General features: G+C 45.8%; 1 protein-coding gene across 2 annotated transcripts in view; it reads right to left on the bottom strand.

Moving 5' to 3' along the window:
- Positions 1–16,911, bottom strand: part of NIM1K (NIM1 serine/threonine protein kinase) — a 340,964-nt gene that overhangs the window by 123,962 nt on the left and 200,091 nt on the right. The window lies entirely within an intron of this gene.

Raw genomic sequence — 16,911 nt, 5'->3', positions numbered from 1 at the left:
TCATGTATGACCGTTATGGATCGAATTACTTTAAACAATCTGGGACGTAAAGTACATTTGACATCAGCCTCAGTAGACAAACAAATACACCAATACTACACTGTCCTCCTGGCATTTTCCTTTCGCAATTGGAGAGGTATTTCTAGCAAAGCCAAGCGGTATCAACTTTGCTGCTGTTTTTGGAAGTTAAAAAGCCCATATTTATGAACTTCCCTGTATATGATGTAAATATATCAATGAAAGTCCAGTCAAGCTGCTCACACAAGGGCACATTAGCGCTCCAGTGCCCGTGCACACGCCCCACTGGTGTAAAAGTTAACCTCCAGGCCCAGGGCATTGGCTTCTTGGCATCTACGTATTTGCTTAGTTGCAGAACTTTGCAGGAAGCAGGCTGGCTCACGACTAGAGACTATGGCAAGGTATGTGAATCTACAGGTGATACTGGCACCCCCATGCCCAGTGCTTGTGCACACATAAACCGGAAATGACAAAGGACGACCCGGAGGAAAAAATGCATCAAGCACAGAACGTAGTGTGTGAACGCTCACAAGAAATATTGTTTCAGAAAATGTCTCTCATATTGCTTCCTTCCTCGCTGTGTTAGAAATCTGCCCAGGAAATCTAACTTCCAAGATATAAAATAATAATTTTGAGACTCTGTTTTTTACATTATTGCAAAAACTGGGGAGTGAAACACAAATGGCATTTTCGCTAATTTTGCATACATTTCTGTATTCTTCAAAAACTGCGCTCGAGGGGAACAGTAAATGCGTGCACAAACTGTGAGCAAATACAATTTGATGACACAGTTGTAAACAGGCGCAAGTGCTTCAACGGGCACAGATACTGAAGGCCTCAATTGTCAGCACTATCGTCACGTCGCACATGGCCCGTTCTAGTTCGACATGCTGGTTGGTACCAACATTTCTTTCTAAAGGTTACTATTTGAGATCACAAATAGTTCTTATCACGATAAAGCATCATAGAAACTTATCCCAAGGGGCCCAAATCACAAAAGGTTGCCAATTTGCACCTGCAGGTCGACAACCGCACCAGGGTACTAATGTACCAACTTGTGAAATGTACACAACCTTTCAAGGTTATGGAATGCAAGCTGCACCAGTCAGAACTTCCTTAGCATAATTTGCAAGATACTGGCAACACCTGTGTGTGGGCATTTGGGCCAGGAGAATTGTATATGGTGTTTAATTACGCCTCAACTAATGTAATCACTTTTCTGCAGGTGCACAAACCATTTTTCCAAGTTAGGTAATTTTTCTAGCCACGGAGAAAACCCTTCCCTTACACCCTGCGGTTTTGAGAGATGTTCCTTTCCCCTCCTAAATTCAGGAAAGGGATTCACTACTGCCCCTGGCAGCAATACATCTCCAACCGTTTCTAGAGTGGGCAAGAGGCTAAAGACGAGTTCGAGAATACCTACAGACTCACGTTTGAGGGCGTTTTCAAGCTTTCCAGGCAAACTATGCCCTAGAATGCCAAATCCCAACCTTTGAGTGGGATTCACTCACTCACAATATCACACAAAACCATGCCTTAGAATGTCCAATGCCACCTTTAAGTGGGATTTACTCACAATATTACACAAACCTATGCCTTAGAATGCCCAATGCCAACATCGGAGTCGGATTTACTCACTCACAATATTACCCCAAACCATGCCTTAGAATGCCCAATGCCAACCTTTGAGTGGGATTCACTCACTCACAATATCAAACAAAACCATGCCTTAGAATGTCCAATGCCACCTTTGAGTGGGATTTACTCACAATATTACACAAACCTATGCCTTAGAATGCCCAATGCCAACATCGGAGTGGGATTTACCCACTCACAATATTACCCCAAACCATGCCTTAGATTGCCCAATGCCAACCTTTGAGTGGGATTCACTCACTCACAATATTACACAACAGCCACTGGCTAGCATTGCACACTAGTATAAGAATTTATGTCTGCAAGGTCACATTTTGAGAAGGCTTTGCATACCAAAATAGAATAAGTTGGGCTTTAAGTCACATACTTCCAAATGGCTCTCAATCCACATATTGACTTTAAGGGCTGTATATGGCAGTAACACCCCATGTCACACATGATTAATTCATTCCTCCTCAAACCTATCAACTATTAATGTGTCATAGCTTTAACCTTTCCTTCTCAAGGGCACGCTTGCATCACGAGGGCTCATGCTTCGTGTTAGGCCTGCGTGAGAGGTGTGGTGGACTCGGAAAAAACCTGCTCCTGACACTCCTTAAGCAAGAGGGCTCAGTTTACTAATGCGAGACCCGCTCACTCTCATCTTTCTCTCTTCTTGGGTTCTTTTAGGGACGTCTCTCCTTACGGTCACCAATATAGATCAGGTGAAAAAAAGTGGTGTTAACCATTTGCTTTCTTTGCAACCTGTTCTAAATCTCTCTAATAATTTTCGATGCTTTTCGGACGTGAGCAACTATAAAACCTGTTAAAAACGAGTCTTTGTTGAAAGCTAGAGTTCCTACATTTGAAAGAGCTAAAAATTCACAACTTTTTAGGTAGTTACTATTTTCCATTTACAAAGTGAATTAAACCCTCTAACCTTAACAGTTATCTCATCACTATCTCAATGCTGCGAAGTACCCCAATCCTAACTCTTAACTCTAACCTTACACCTAACCTATTATAAATGCCCCATTTCATCCATTTTCCATGCTTTGATATGCTTTGATCAAATCAATTAATCAATAAATCAACCAATCGTTGGTAAAGCTCAATACTCACCTGTGAGGGTCTCAAGGCGCTGGCGGGTGGTGAGGAGCAGATCTGTCTAAGTGATGTGGTCATCCTAGGAGCCAGGTCTTGAAGTCCTTCCTATACGGGGGTAGCGTGGGAGATAGTCTGAAGTGGAGGGGTAGGGTGCCCCAGGTCTGGGCAGCGAGGAAGGAGAAAGACTTTCCTCCAGTTCTGGTCTTGCGGATCCATAGAACGGTGGCCAAGACGGGCTGGGCGGAGCAGAGATGTCTTTTGGGTGCGTGAAAGGAGAGACAGCTGTTCAGGTATGCTGGTCTGGCGTTGTGGAGGCGCTTGTAAGAATGAGTGAGGAGTTTAAAGGTTATTCTTCTGTCTGCCGGGATTCAGTGGAGTTTGCAGAGGTGTTGAGTGGTGTGGCTGTGCCCGGAGAGGTCAAGGACCAGTCTGGCTGCGGCATTCTGGACATTCTGGAGCTTGCAGAGGTTTTTCTAGGTAACGCCGGCATAGAGTGAGTTGTTGTAGTCGAGTCTGCTGCTGATGAGCGCGTGAGTGACGGTCTTTCTGGATTTGGTGGGGATCCTTCTGAAGGTCTTTTGCAGCAGGTAGACAGTATTGAAACAGGCCGAGGTACTGGCGGTCCCTAATGAGTAATGCGCCTAGTATGATGCCGAAATTTCATGCATGGTCCATCGGGAAGGGGGTAGTTACTAGCACAGACGGCCACCAGGTATCGTTCCATGTGGTGGGGGTGAATCCAGGATAAGGACTTCTGTCTTGTCTGAGTTGAGCTTAAGGCAGCTGTTCTTCATCCAGGTGGTGAAGGCTTTCATCCCTTCTTGGAAGTTGTACCTGGTGACGTTGGGTTTGTTGGTGAGGGAGAGGATCAACTGTGTGTCGTCGGTGTCATAGACAATGTTGAGTCTGTGGTTCCCGATGATGGTTGCGAGGTGGGTCATGTAGACGTTAAAGAGGGAGGGGCTGAGAGAGGAGCCCTGGGGCACTCCGCAGTTGATCTCTATCGGTTACGAGAGGTATGGCGGAAGTCTGACCCGTTGTGTTCTGCCTGTGAGAAAGGATAGGATCCAGTTGAGGGCCTTGTCGTGGATGCCGGTGTCTTGGAGTCTAGTGGCTAGGGTGCGGTGGGAGTCGGTGTTGAATGCTGCTGAGAGGTCCAGGAGGATGAGGGCTGTGGTTTTGCCCTGGTCGAGAAGGGAGCTGATGTCATTGGTGACGGGAGGAGGGCGGTCTCGGTGCTGTGATTGCTTCGGAAACTGGATTGGGAGATGTCCAGGATGACGTTTGTTTCGATGAAGTCGGCTAGTTAGTTGTTGACATCTTTTTCGATGACTTTAGCTGGAAAGGGGAGCAGGGAGATGGGCCTGAAGTTGTTAGGGTCTGTCAGGTCCGGGGAGGGTTTCTTCAGGAGTGGGTTGATTTCAGCGTGTTTCCAGTTGTAGGGGAAGGAGGCGGTCTCGAGGGAACAGTTGATGGTTTAGCGTAGCTCATTGTGATGGTGGCTCTGTGGAAGTTGCGGTACGGGCCGGGGTCCGATGGTGCTCCAGGGTGGATGCTTTTCATGGTCTTTAAGGTGACCTCCGTGGTGAGTGGGATCCAACTGAGCAGTCTGTAGGGGGGCGTCGGTTGAGGAGGTTGCTGGTGTGGTGGGAAGGACCTGGTTGTCGAAGTTGTCATAGATTTTCTTGATCTTGTGGTGGAAGAAGGTGCCGAGTCTGTTGCAGAGGTCTTGGGAGGGTGGGACATCTGTGGTTTCGCTGTTGGGTTTGACAAATTCCTCGATGATGGTGAAGAGTTCTTTGCTGTTGTTTGCGTTGTGTTGATTCTGTCTTGAAGGGCCTTCTTCCTTGTGTTTTTGATGAGGTTGTTGTGTGCAGTGGTGGCTGCTTTGAAGGCGATGTGAGCTTCTGGGGTTTTGTGGTTCCTCCATGTCTTTTTGAGGCGTGAACTAACTTGCTTTCTTGATGTGTTTGCCGGTGGCTTTCTTGAGCATGGCCATGGTGTCGTTGCAGTTTGCAATCCACTGGTGAGGGTTGCGAGCTGCGATGTTGGCGTCAGAGGTTGACAGTGGTGAGGTGCTATTGAGGGTGGTGGTGAGCTGGTCCTCAGTAACCTTGTTCCAGCTTCTGCGGGAGAAACGGTGGGTGTGCTTGGGTGCAGTGGGTTTGTTGAAGGAGAAGTGGATAAGGTGGTCATCCGTCCAGAGAAGTTCCATGGTTTGGCTGTATGAGACGCTGTTTCCTACGGCGAAAATAGGGTCGAGTGTGTGTCCTGCTGTGTGCTTTGGGGTGGTTTCTAGCTGTTTCAGACCTACGTTGGCAAAGTTCTATAAGTGGGAGGATGTGTTCGGATCATTGTGGTTGTCCAGGTGGAAGTTGAGGTCTCCGAGTAGGATGTAGTCTGTGGATGTGAGGGTCTGGGGTGTGACGAGGTCGATGATGGCTTCGGTGAATGGAGCGTGGGGAGTGTGCCATGGTGGTTTTCGGGTTGGTCTTGATCTGTAAATGCAGGTGCTCCATGTGGGTTGTGGGGTCGTCTGGATGGGTGGTCAGGCGGAAGGTGCTTTTGTGGACGATGGTGATGCCTCTTCCTGGCTGGTTGGGGCGGTCCTTGCAGATGATCTTGATGCTGAGCTGGCGCTCGTCCAGATTTCCGTAAGGAAGGCGACGTCAGGTGAGGCAGCGTCGAGGAAGTCTCAGTATTCTGTGGCGTGTTTGTGGAGGGATTGTATGTTGAGGAGGATGCAGTTAAGCGGTTTGGGTGTAGTGACGGTTGGTTGGTTGGGTGATGGAGCTGGGGTACGGAGGTGGGTGAAGATGCGGCAGCAATGAAGGCAAGAGAGGGTAGTGGGTGTTGCTCGGCATCGAGAGCTGGCAGTTGTTGTTGTGACTGGGGTTGAGATTGTGGAGGCTGCTGGAGGTGGTTCAGGAGGCCAGGGTTCTTGGCGCTGGGCGTGGTCGGCGCGCAGACAGGCTTGCCTTTGGTGCAACCCCTGCCCGCGGCCGCTAACTGACCACATATTGGCCGCCATAAAGTAGGGTGAGGGCGGGTCAGCTGGGAAGCGAGCAAGGAGGGAGTGGGAATGGTGCAATGGAGATGAGGGGCCATGAGGGCATCAGTGGTGGCAAAAGGCCGAAGGAGGTGCGGGGAAAAGAAAAGGGGGCACAGAAAAAGGAAAGAGGAAAAAAGGAAAAACTAAAAAAACTAAAAAAAGTCACAGAGAAGGAGAAAAGGCAAAAAGAAAAAAAGGCAGAGAAGAAAGACAGAGGGCAGAAGAGCAGAATGCTCTCCCACTGGATCACCAGGGATGACGCATAGGATGGAATCTGCGGGTGAAGGAGCGCCTCAAACACCCTGACACAGAGATCAGAGCACGCTTGGGGGCAGCACTTAGCTGGTGGAGCTGCGCAGGAAAAGAGCTGTTTCACCGACTAGGTCAGTGGGCTTGCTCTTCTTGCCGCGCAGAGGCCGCAAATAAGTAGGGTGGGGGGGGTTAGCTTGGAGGCTGGAAGCAGGGAATGGATCAATTGAGGGGGTGGGGTCGCGGGGGCAACAGCCGTGGGAAAAGGCCGAAGGAGGCACGGAGGAAAAGAAAAGGGGGCACAGAAAAAGGAAACAGGAAAAAAGGAAAAACAGGCAAAAACAGAAAAAGTCACAGAGAAGGAGAAAAGGCAAAAGGAAAAAAAAGGCAGAGAAGATAGACAGAGGGTAGAAGAGCAGAATGCTCTCCCACTGGACCACCAGGGATGAGGCGCAGGCGGGAGCCTGCGGGTTGAGGAGGGCCTCGAACACCCTGACACTGAGGTCAGAGCGCGCTCGGGGGCAGCACTTAGCTTGAGCGGTGCGGGAGGAGAGAAGTTTCACTGACTACCCTTCCGTGACCCTTTAATTACCCGTTCTAAATCTCTTTCTTTAGCCCTGACACTAACAATTGAACATGACATGGTCACAGAATCTATTTCACTTTTAATAAAATGGTCAAAATTAAACAAAATCATAGTCTAAGCACGTAAAGATGATTGGCGTTGAGTGTTGTTTTCTCTGCTTGTCCTCTTCTCCACCGTTCATTAGAGCACTTAAGGGCTTGCAGTCCCTTTCCTGTAAAAGCAAGTTTTCTGGCTTTGGCACAGTTCAGTGCTTAATTTGAGCCAGTGGTTTCCAGTGCTCTGCACCTGCACTTAATTGGTTTCCGGTGCTAGGCACCCGCACTTAATTGTCAACACCGCACTTATGACAGTCTGCCACATGGTGGTGTTGCTCATCTAATTTACAGATGAGCAGAACAACCATTATGAATACAATAAACATGAAAAATAAATAATACCTGCCTCCCCAGCCATTCCTTAAGCTTTGGGGACCTGAAACAATCTAAACTGTCGCACTTTTGGTGCTATTATTGACAGCAATGACAGGGGCAATGGGTGGCAGGGCCGGCTCTAGGGCGGTGCGATCGGTGCCACTGCACCGGGCATCAACTTGGAAAGGGCACCCTGTTTGCAAATATACCACCTGCTGCCTCGTTCCTTGCCTCCAGCAATTTTCAGAGATCAATAAAAATGTCAAGATTACTCCAGTGATTTATGTTCTTCCTGAAGAGAGACGGAGTTTTTTCTAGTGGAAGTTTGACTCCTCATACGTTAGCTCAGAGGGTTATTATGGCTGCTGCTAAAAACGTGTGCCATGCAGATCACAAAGTGCATTTAATGTTAATAGTTAAATAGGTTACTTCTATTGCCAGAGAGATATTTTTGTTACTTGCAGTTTATAAGTTAGAATCCTAATATCGAACAATGGCATGCAAACTGCAGGGTTTATATTAGACCTATGTTTTTTTTGCCCGGCTTTTCCTTAACCTGATCTTGCAAAAAGGGTTAATTTGGGTAGAAATTAATTATTACTATTAAAGAGAACCCCTAACAATTAGGGGCCGATTAGGATGGCGGAAGGACCACCACCGCAGGGCCGGAGGTGGCGGTCCTTTCGCCATCTGACAGCAGTTTTCCCCCGCCAGATTATGATGGCGGGGGGGAAACCTCAGGGAAGCGTGGTAGACGCTGAGACCATCTGACATGGTTCGCAAGGCGGTCCGTTTCTGCCCGCCTTGCGGAACCAAAATATAGGGCAGCATTGCGGCGGTGCGTAAGGATTAGGATATCCCTTTACGCCTGTCTTTTCGTGGCGGTCATCCCACAGCGAAAAGATAGTCGAAAAGGGATTGGGGGGAAAAGGGATTGGGGGGGGCCGTAGCGGGCCCCCTTTGTTGTAGGGGGAGGTGTTGCTGCACTGGGGGGTACCCCCTGCATTTCCCTGCCCTGCGTGGCAGCCACCGCATGGTGCCTGCCACGTAGTGCAGGGAAATGCAGTGCATGCCATTTTAACATTGCGTACGGTGCTGCAGCCAGCAGCACCGTCCGCAATGTTAAAAGCCCTGGATGCGTCCGCCAGTATGGCCGGCGCATCCTAATTGCAGTGGAGGGACCGCTGCATTTTCAAGAAGTGAGGGGAAAAAGGTCCCAATCCCTTACTAGCCGTAAAATAAGCATGTGTCCTTTGTGTGTTGTTTCTTGCCCACAACAGGGGGAGATGCCCCTATCCCCCTAATTTTAAAGTAGAGTTCTGAAGAGTGTCTTAGGCAAGAGTTCTGGTCTCGTAAAGTGAGAAAACAAATTTCCAAATTCGTACTGAATTGATCCGATTAGGTGAGTAATTCATTTGTATTTTATTCGTAAGAGTGAATACACAAGAAAAGCTGGCACAGCCAACACGTGTTTCGCCCCCTACAAGGCCATCAGGCCTGGGGCTTCCTCAGGGCTGTACATTTGCAAGGTAACAGAAGACATTATTTGTCATACGGTTGGTAATGATAACAGGTGTGAGTGATAGATGATGTGTGGTTATTCAGAGGGACAGAGAAAGGAGGAAACACGAGGAGAGAGAGAGACACATAAACATAAAGTTGTGAATGGTTAACGTTAACAGAAGTGTATAGGTGGGGGAGTGAAAGGGGAATAATTCACAGTGATAGTAAGTGTAAGTATATTTGTCGGATGAGGATTAGTATAGGTCATGCGAGGAGGATATGGTAAAGGTTTATGTTTTGGTAGGAATATCCACGTGAGATTGACATGAGATTGGAGTGAGTAAGAAGGAGTATGGATGGATAGTATGGTTGAAAGTGTATGTAAGGCATAGATAATATATGTGCCCATTAATATTAATCAATTAGAATTTGAGTCATTTTAGCAAGACGTCAATCCCAAAGGGAGTGCATAGTCATGTAGTCAGGAGTAGATTTAATAGCGGATATTAGTTGGATAGTGAAGATGGGAAAGAAGAGTGTTTGGCGAGAAGGAGAAAAGGGTTGGCATTATAAATATGTTTGTCAGACATTACATTGATTAAAACCGGAAGTTTCAAGGAGATCAAACAACATTCATATGATGAACAGACAAAAAACAACAGTATTGAGAGAATTGACATTGGCAGGTACATATGAAAAAAGCGCGCATGCGTTAATCATGTTGGCAGGTAGGTAGTGGAAAAACCCACGTACACATGAAAGACGGTAATTTACATAGAAATCAGGTAAATGTTCAAGACAGTGGTCATATCAAAGCATGTTGGTATTGGAAGGAAAATTTTACAAAGAAAATCAGGTAAGACAATGAGAAGTAAGAAAGGGAATATTTACAAGGTAATCAGCATCAAGGGCGGCGGGGCCGTGGGTCGCATTGAATGTTGAGGAAGATAGAGTCCAATTAGTAATTAAAGCGACATCGTCGGTTGTAGGCGAAAAGATAGTGAAGGAGTGATTTAATAAGAAGGCGAAATAGTGAGTCGATTGTTGTATAATATTTGTGGTGATAAATGGGTCGTAATTGTGAAGTTGCCGTGAAGGAGTGAACAGGAGTAGCACGGAGGTTCGGACAAGGGGGCACAATGGTGAGATCACAATTGAACGACGGTGATTTAATTGGAGCGACGGTGATTGTGTAAAGGTCTATGCATGCATGTAGAGAATAGCCAGTTGGAGCTTGGGCCGAGGTCGGTAAAACATTTCGATTTGGTCTAATTAAGTGAAACTCGATCATTTAATCCTAAGGTGACACAGTAATGCATTATGGTTATTATCATATCATGCTCCGATTGCGGCGCAGGTGACTGGAACGTGAAGCGGAGGTTGCCAGATTCTAGTCAGATCTTGTAGATCTGTCAAAACCTTCATTTTTCTAAATATTTGTACTGCTATTTATGCTGAATTCGTGTAGATCTGTCTAAACCTTCTACAATATGTCACTACCTCTCAGTATTCTAACTACTTTTACTTGGCTCCTATACTTAATACCATGTCGCCAGTTCACGCATTCTTCTATCCTTCTCGCAGAAACAGTTCTTATTTCTCTAAATCTCCAGTCTAATCAAAATAATGTATGAACCCTACCCCAATCCAAAATGGCGCTAGTATACACTTGCCATCCCCTTCCGGGTCCTAAACCGGAAGTACCCATACCGGACGTACAAATAACTGTCTGTTAGTTCGGCTTCACACCATTGAGAAACCGATAGAATACACCTACGAGGCATTAGCCGAGACTAAAGGTAAGCGCGACCACGGCCCAGACGGCCGACCCTAGAGGTTTTACACCTGCCCTTCATGATAAGTGATTCTTTGCTTATTCTCCCCGCAGAATCCATAGGTATTTTACCTTATACATCACGACGAGTTTTTTACGGACCATCCGGTAAGAACCGACCTGTTCGTACTATGAGATCCCTTAAAACACTGCCCTAATAGCTCTCGTAAGCGCACCTTACCTTAATACACACCGCCCACTGGCTAGCTCTCCTGACTAGAATCTGGCAACCTCCGCTTCACGTTCCAGTCACCTGCGCCGCAATCGGAGCATGATATGATAATAACCATAATGCATTACTGTGTCATCTTAGGATTAAATGATCGAGTTTCACTTAATTAGACCAAATCGAAATGTTTTACCGACCTCGGCTCAAGCTTCAACTGGCTATTCTCTACATGCATGCATAGACCTTTACACAATCACCGTCGCTCCAATTAAATCACCGTCGTTCAATTGTGATCTCACCATTGTGCCCCCTTGTCCGAACCTCCGTGCTACTCCTGTTCACTCCTTCACGGCAACTTCACAATTACGACCCATTTATCACCACAAATATTATACAACAATCGACTCACTATTTCGCCTTCTTATTAAATCACTCCTTCACTATCTTTTCGCCTACAACCGACGATGTCGCTTTAATTACTAATTGGACTCTATCTTCCTCAACATTCAATGCGACCCACGGCCCCGCCGCCCTTGATGCTGATTACCTTGTAAATATTCCCTTTCTTACTTCTCATTGTCTTACCTGATTTTCTTTGTAAAATTTTCCTTCCAATACCAACATGCTTTGATATGACCACTGTCTTGAACATTTACCTGATTTCTATGTAAATTACCGTCTTGCATGTGTACGTGGGTTTTTCCACTACCTACCTGCCAACATGATTAACGCATGCGCGCGATTTTCATATGTACCTGCCAATGTCAATTCTCTCAATACTGTTGTTTTTTGTCTGTTCATCATATGAATGTTGTTTGATCTCCTTGAAACTTCCGGTTTTAATCAATGTAATGTCTGACAAACATATTTATAATGCCAACCCTTTTCTCCTTCTCGCCAAACACTCTTCTTTCCCATCTTCACTATCCAACTAATATCCGCTATTAAATCTACTCCTGACTACATGACTATGCACTCCCTTTGGGATTGACGTCTTGCTAAAATGACTCAAATTCTAATTGATTAATATTAATGGGCACATATATTATCTATGCCTTACATACACTTTCAACCATACTATCCATCCATACTCCTTCTTACTCACTCCAATCTCATGTCAATCTCACGTGGATATTCCTACCAAAACATAAACCTTTACCATATCCTCCTCGCATGACCTATACTAATCCTCATCCGACAAATATACTTACACTTACTATCACTGTGAATTATTCCCCTTTCACTCCCCCACCTATACACTTCTGTTAACGTTAACCATTCACAACTTTATGTTTATGTGTCTCTCTCTCCTCGTGTTTCCTCCTTTCTCTGTCCCTCTGAATAACCACACATCATCTATCACTCACACCTGTTATCATTACCAACCGTATGACAAATAATGTCTTCTGTTACCTTGCAAATGTACAGCCCTGAGGAAGCCCCAGGCCTGATGGCCTTGTAGGGGGCGAAACACGTGTTGGCTGTGCCAGCTTTTCTTGTGTATTCACTCTTACGAATAAAATACAAACGAATTACTCACCTAATCGGATCAATTCAGTACGAATTTGGAAATTTGTTTTCTCACTTTACGAGACCAGAACTCTTGCCTAAGACACTCTTCAGAGGGACCGCCGCATGTCTGGCGGGCAGTCCTAAACACCGCAACGAGGGCGGGCGGACGCAGGTCCGCCTGCCATCGTAATGAGCCCTTAAGTGTAATGTTTTAAATTCTGAATTTGTGCTTTTCCAGACCAAGGACAATATCTGCCTGTCAGTGACTCCTACATCTTGTAATCCTCTGTCTTATGTAACGTTTCCTATACACCGATTTACACGTGTGATTGTCTCTGTTAAATGTGTGTATGATGTAAAGTGCTCTGACACCTCACACTGGTATGAGTGGCGCTATAAAATCAAATTAATCTGAGAGACTGGTTATGGAGATTTGAGGGGCATTGTTTACTGGTGGTAGTGAAGAAATCTGTGGCGGAGATGGTCACTGGGGGGCGCCACTAAATATTGTCGCACTGGGCGCCACCAGTGCTAAAGCCGGCCTTGATGGGTGGTGCAAGCTGCAGTGGCCTCCTCGTCAGGGCCCTGGTACTTATTACTTTACAAATTAAACACTGCGGTACGCCCTGAGAATGGCAAGGTGCCTGCCTCCTTTTGGTAACTCTGGCAGCCATTTTACTGGTAAAAACTGATACTATTTCCAAGTTTATGGTTTAATCATTCGCTCGATTGTTTTTCACTTTATCCAATTTCTCTAGAAAGGTCGCCTTTTGAGAAAGGCAGGAGCAGAAGGCTCCAGTTCTGCTTTTGTTCACCCCTACCTGTTTTATGGAGCGGTACAATCAAGTCCTCACTCCAGGCCACGCCTCTTTGGCCCGCAACAGGATTTTATCTTGTAATCAAAGCATATTCGCACACCGAGACCGCCACTAGTGCACCAAAGGCAAGCTCAGCTGCACCCTTCAACCACCAGGACACCTGGCATTTTGCTGATGAACTTCTGCAGTTACAAAATGTACATACGATTCACCATGACTCTCTCTCATTTGACTTTAACAAGCACAATCAGGTAAACTGTTCACACTGTGGTTTGCATTTCTCAGCTTCCAAATGTTCTAACTATGCTAAACTTGAAACTAATGTGGATAATACACACTTCATGACAGACACTCCGTAGTGCAGCCCGCATAGCTAAATCTGTCTACTCCATTACCAAAGCTACACATGTTAAATATCTTAAATAATATTTAATAAATGTAACATCCCTTTGCAAACACAACTGGATCAAATTTATTTGATAGGAAATCCCTAAATGGATCTCATCTTTCTTATGAAGATGCAGCATAACAACACATTCGGTCCTGATATAGCTGCTGCTATACCCCCCACTTACCACATCACACAACAAGGCCACCTAAACAAAGCTGATGGAGGAGTTGCAATAGTGCAACTAGCCACAATTATATGCAAGGTAACATAAGACAATATTCCTGAGGGCACCTTTACAGAAGGCCCACATAGATCGCCCACCAGGACCTAAAGGACAATTCCATGAGTCAGTTTGCATCTTGATACCTCCTTGTACTTTTAAAGCTGCCAATTTTATGCTGTTAGGTGACCTACATTTTCAATGAGATGACAACGGCAATCCAGACATAGTCAAACGTATCAATGATTTTGATGCATTGGATTTCAAGCAAGGTATTGCCCCCGTGGAAAGCCTATTGGAAATTCGTGACAGGACAGATGCCACTAGAAGCAGGCTTGTCTGTGTCACCACAGTTTGCACAAGAAGCAACAAGATAAAAAATTTGATCAATAAATATTGGGACTTGGTAGCGGATTAAGTGGATTTGGATGGGAAACCACTCTATGCTTTCAAGAGAGGAAGGAATGTAAGAAACTACGTGCCCCTCACTTGAGATCACAAATAAGGTGCCGATTACGATGTCGTGTGAAAAGCCTCAGTCCGACAGTCGGATTCTCCTAGAGTGTGTTAGAACCAATCCGCCCGACTCGGTCGAAAACAATCCCGGCCGACCGATTACGATGTTAGTGGTCGGAAGGGGAACCGTTCAGTCATTCCGAATCGGTTCCAACAGGCACTCGGAGAATCCGAGTCGGTCGTAGCCGATTCGTACAGCTCTACAGACAGCATTTCCAACCGACCAATTACGATGTCGGATTCTGACAGCCTTTCCGACTCGGTCTGTCCGACAAGAAAAGGCTATCAGAAACTGACTTTGCGGGCCCCCAGGAGACCCTCCTTCATGCTGAGGCCTCCAGTTTGGGATCAAGGGGTTGTGTAAACATGTAATAATTTACGTTAGCATAAGCAACAGCCATTATTGCTGTGGTGTCCATTTTGTTTCCTTCATAATTCTTCCATCCTGTGCTGCTCGTCTTTTCACTCTGCTTGTATTATCTATTTTAGTTGACTTCCTGACTCAGCTAAAGCAATGTACGTGCTGGGGGTTTGTAGCTGCTAGTGCACCTGGTCTTAGATGTTAACTGTCGACCATTTACTGCTGCCATGAGCATTCCCGCTCCCCCTCCCACTTTGCTGACCAAGTGGTTATTCATCTGCTCATGTTTGCTGATAGCTATTTCTAAAACTTGTTCTTTCCATTTCTGTCTACATGCTTATATTGCAGAAAACTGATATAAAAGGGACGATGGTTTGTGAATTCAGTGTACTACCTCCTGCAGCACTTGAGAGTGTTGTGTGGACGTGGTCCCACTCATGAGTGATTAAAAAACTTTTTATTTTATTCCAACTCAAGTGCCGATCTCTTTTGTTAGTCTTTGGACCCGTGGACAAGAGGCTGACCCTGCACCAGTGTGCTCACTTTTAGGCACATTTCCACAGGGGGACCCCCTGTAAAACCATGCACGGTGTGGCAGGCACCATGGGGTGCTGGCGACAGAGTGCAAGGTTTTCCGTAGACACCCATTTTCCCCATAGGAGCCTGTGTTGTCGGTCAGAACACAGGCTCCCATTGAAGTTAATGGGAGTTCTTCCGAACGGTGTTCAGAAGCATCGTAATTGGTTGTGCGAACTGCCGATCATGAGTCGGTCGGAACCGAATCCGACAAGGAGTTGAGCGGAAAGTTTCCGCACAACATCGTAATTGGCTCCTTAGTTTACTCCCATTGTTGGGACACTATAAATGTGGGCACTGTAAGGCCTGTGATCTCACCATTAAAAGAAAGGACTTTACCCAGTCCAATCACAAGTTTGTTTTGAAACATGACACTAACTACAACAGCACTGATGTGGAGTACAGTGGCGGTTGCCGTCTATCTAAAGTAAAATAAACATAAAAAGACTTATCTGCCACTTCGCTCCTGCTGACGCTGACACTTCCAGCTGCCTCGTTGCTCCTCTCATCCGTCCCAAAGTGGATGGGCCGCAAATCACAGGCTCCCCACCCAATTCAGACACTGCCTTCATGCTATACCTAACATGAGAGCAGTGCCAGGATTGGTCTGAGCGGCCTTGTTTCCGCTCAGACAGTGCCTGGGACACTGTGGTTTTCTCCAACACGCCTGTGCAACACAGCTGGGTTGGAGAAACATAAGTGCACATGTCTGTTTGGCCGGCCTATGACAGCCGGCCAAACTGACATGCACACTTATAAGTGCACACTACTTCTCCTCCCTGACATGCCCTGCCCCTCCCTATACTCATTGCGTGGATCAGACAGCGATAAATAAACTTATAACATTGTGTTATCATTTTATTTATCATCTGCTGGCTCTGGGCAGTGGGGAAATGCTCCCCTGTCATTATGGTGGAGCCGCCCCTGGTGGTGTACATAATCAAATGTCCTTGTGACAAGTTCTATGTTGGTCCGACATGGCAAAAGATGAAGGCTACAGTTATCCAGCATTCTAGCAGGATAAAATGTGAGGTACTAGGAGTCCCCCTGGTCAAACACTTTCATGCTATGGAACACCAAGCTGACAGTCTGAGGCTGTCAGTCCTAGAAAACATATTTGCAATCCTATAGAAAGAGATGCTTTGTCCACCCCGAGTTTATGGGAATGTAAATGGATGCATACACTTGATACTGTAAACCAAGGCCTCAAAGAATTTGAAGAGATCGCAAAACAAGCAGCCTTACTTAATAATGGGTGACACATTTTTTTTCATTACAGGGCTATAAATGTGCATTTGAGTCTTGTTAACACGGCCTTAGACTTCTGCTTAAACCGATGATGTATGGCGTATGTGCGCCCTTTCATATATTACTACGCAGGGTTGTGTACATCTTTTAGACACTGCCTAGATGAGTAAACCTCTGAATGTTGTCCTAGAGATGCAATTGAATTGTTCAAACTTTTTATGTCTTTTTAAATGGTTTATGCTGTCCTCAACAAACTTTCTCGATGCGCAGCACACAAGCGGATTGAAAATGCGATTATGATAAGGTACAATGTAATGCCACGTCGTATATTATTTTGTGGTTTTTAACACTGGATAATTTACAGAGTGTATTTTTATGGTCTAGTTACTCATCAGCTACAGTTTTGACAACTCGCCTTGTTTAGTAATGCTTAGCATTTGCTACCAGTAGGAAGGGTGTCATTTAGAAACAGTCTAATGTTTGTAAACCACATTTTAATATAATAATGTTTAATTCTTAGTGGTGATCCAGCTATTTATTTGCCAGATTCTTGAATTGCTGACTGCTGGATGGTGTATGCTGATACATACAAGGAGCTTTGTTTCCACACACTGCATACTGCAATAAATTATAGCAATTGCACGTTCTCCAAGAACGTGTAGATAAGACAGCATACGCTGTGATTTTGTAGCACTTTCTGGTCATT

The sequence above is a fragment of the Triturus cristatus genome, chromosome 2_1 (assembly GCF_964204655.1).
Source record: "Triturus cristatus chromosome 2_1, aTriCri1.1, whole genome shotgun sequence".
Taxonomy (NCBI): domain Eukaryota; kingdom Metazoa; phylum Chordata; class Amphibia; order Caudata; family Salamandridae; genus Triturus; species Triturus cristatus.
The sequence above is the reverse complement of the archived record's forward strand: the minus strand, read 5'-3'. Positions and strand labels throughout refer to the sequence as shown.